Source organism: Kryptolebias marmoratus, linkage group LG12 (assembly GCF_001649575.2).
Source record: "Kryptolebias marmoratus isolate JLee-2015 linkage group LG12, ASM164957v2, whole genome shotgun sequence".
In the NCBI taxonomy this organism is placed as follows: domain Eukaryota; kingdom Metazoa; phylum Chordata; class Actinopteri; order Cyprinodontiformes; family Rivulidae; genus Kryptolebias; species Kryptolebias marmoratus.
In genome coordinates, this window is record NC_051441.1 from 7,285,998 (window position 1) to 7,289,128 (window position 3,131).

Consider the following 3,131-nt stretch of genomic DNA (forward strand, 5'->3'; position numbering starts at 1 on the left):
GAGAGTCCGCCCCGCCCTGGGCTGAAGGCGAGCCCGAGAAGCTCCGCAGCCAATCGGCGAGGACTCAGGGAGGCGCTGCTTCTCCCGGTTAACGGCGGTGACTAAGCGATATAATCAGAATGTGGGTCCAAGGGACGAAACTTTTAACCCTCTCCGCGTACAAACGCTCCAACACCGAACCAAGTCAAAAATAAAATCTTTATTTTTGGACTTTATAAACTATACAGTGGCGGCTCCAAGGGGGTGGCACAGAGGGGCAGTTGCCATTGGAAAAAGAAAATCTTCTGCCACCCCAGATGCCACCCAAGTGGCGAGTTAATATATTTTGTATGTTTTGTGTAGTGTTGAAAGTTCAGGACATGTCCACAGGTTTTACCCACCAACCAGACCTGGAAATATCAACACATCAAAACCAAAAGTCACAACAGAATGTCAGGAGTTTAACACAATATCCACATGGAAACGCAGTTTTCCCAAAACAATATTTCTATTTTTCATGACTAAAAATATCTTTGTAAACATGGCACTGTTTCTAGAAATGTCTTCATCCACACAAAAATGACCCAAACACCACAGTGTCTACAGTTTCACCATTAAGTCCAATAGGTGGCAATATTGCCAAGTTTGTGAACTGTTTATTCAAAAGAAAAGTATTTTGAGTTATTTTTCACAGGATTTTTACGCAATGTGTCTGTTATTTTCCTAAATGAAGTGGATATTAGTGAATGTTCTCACACATTATCCAGCATTGTTGTTGTTTCCTTTCTTCTGCTGTCTACTTTGACTTTTGTGTTTTTGGCGCCACCTTTTGAGCAGGAGTTTCAGGTTGCCATTCACAAAGGATATTTCTGCAACATAAATAGAGCTTTTGGAGTTTATTCACTGTGCACACATGTTTAAGACAGTTACTGTTTCTTTGGATTCAAAGTTTAAACAGATTACATTTCTTCTCAGCAAGTTCATGCAAAGTTGAAGCCAATCTTTGGTAAATTTGTACATCCTCTAATCAATAACCTCTCATCGTCTGAATGCCTTAGGATATTATAAATAATTGTTTATAACTAGCTTATGATAAGTTTAAAAAGCTATAACAGATTTTAAGCAGACGTTAGATATGTCTGCTTTTTAGGCATTTTTAGACAAATCCTGCAATATTGCCACATGACACAATGATGATCTTAACATCACATGCTCATGTGGTTTGTGCTCACCACATTTTAGTACAGTCCTGCATCTTTACTGTTAAAAAAAACTTATTCAGAAAACAAATTTATTTTATCATATAAGAGTCACATGAGCCTGGAGTCTGCTGATGCTAAGCTAAACTAAACCTCAGCCCTGTGAATAAGTGCAATATATTTCCTTATCTTGTCAAATTGTGATAAGTGAAATGTTTACAATACATAACAGGGGATGGACACAGAAGGCTTGGTTCAATTACATTAAAAAAACACAGTCAGCCTGTTGTCTAAATCTATATCGCTTTCCTTTGCATTTCAAGAGTGAAAATTAAATTTAGGAGAGCACGGCTTCTCTGCAGCACCTGATAGTACGCTGTGCTGCTCCATTTAATAAAAAGACCATTACAATCCTTTCCCTCAGTGAAAGCTCAGACTCACCTGGGAATATTCTTCAGGAGTAAGATGGATGCTGAGAAGCTGAAAGGTTCAGAGGTGCTGACAAGAGGCACCAAGCATGACGTTTTTCTCAGATGAGGTTTTGAGGCTCATACAGTACATCCAAGTATTAAAGCACCCTTTGCTAAAATGCATCTTGCTGTTAATGAGAGTATTCAAATTAAAAATAGAATGGATAAAGAGGTACCGTTTTGTGTTGGCCTGAAAAATGAGTTGTATCATTTAAAAATAATTGTTATAAAAAAGAAATAAAGAGTAGTATTACAGAAAATACTGGTTGATTTTGTATATAACAAAAATCCATCCCAGTTTACTAACTTAAATTTCTTTTCAGCAAGCTGACTGTTCCCTGAGGTCTTATTTAAATATCTGTCACATGGCTTTAAACAAAGTCCAACAGAATACAGCACCAAATTCCTCTTATTTACATTATATTTTGAACTAATATTTTTGCAGTTGAAGTAAAGGAATATAGTGAAACACTTGACTCCATCCCTCTCTTATACTCTGCATTTGAAAAGAATTATTCTAGCTTTATTACTTAAAAAAAGAAAACCAGCACAGACTAGCACTTAGCAAACTATGAACACTTTTTGTTGACAATAATCCCTTTTGTAGCCACAATCTTGTTTCAAATCAAATTTCACTGCAGATGCAAATCCTGAGTAAAAAACAACCAGCCACCTGGTTAATAATAATGTGAGTTTTAAGCCAGAAGGAGGCTGGATTTTCCTGCACTCTGAATTAGAGAAGTGCCAAACGTTTTCCTGCAAATCTCAGTTTACTGAATGAGATATTTTTAAACTTAGTGGAACCAAAACTAAATGAAAGGGTTGCTTTTTTTCTAAGATCTTTGAGTTGGCAGTGACTTCAGATACTTAAATATGTGCCAACAAGTACAGAAAGGGGTAGATAATTCATAATAAATTCCCTTTAGGAGTTAATATACAATTGCTTTCCACAATTTATAATTTAAGTAATGTTAAAACAATCCACTGATGTAAATTTATTATTTAGAAGGTCAACATTTTTCTGGTATAGCACACTTACAGGAACCATAACTGTGGTTAAGTTATGACTCCTCTCTTTTCCTTAAAGAGCAATATGCTTCAAAAATCATCTATTTTTTAAGCAAATAGCCACATCAAGACTGAATTTACTCTGTTCAAATGTTGAATTTTGTTGCATATAACATATAACATAGCAAAACATCTGGCTAGTATTTTAGCTCCCCTTGTTGGAAACACACCCCATCACATCAAGAACTCTGTTGACTTTGCCAACAAAATTCAACATTTGAAGCTAGCTCCAGGAGAAACTCTGGTATCATTTGATGTTATTTCTCTTTTCACTTGCATACCTACATCAGAAGCAGTGGAAACCGTCAGAAAACGACTCTTACAAGACAAGGATTTGAACAACAGGACCAATTTCACTCCAGATCAGATCTGCACCCTGCTGGACCTCTGCCTTTCCACCACTTATTTCAAGTTT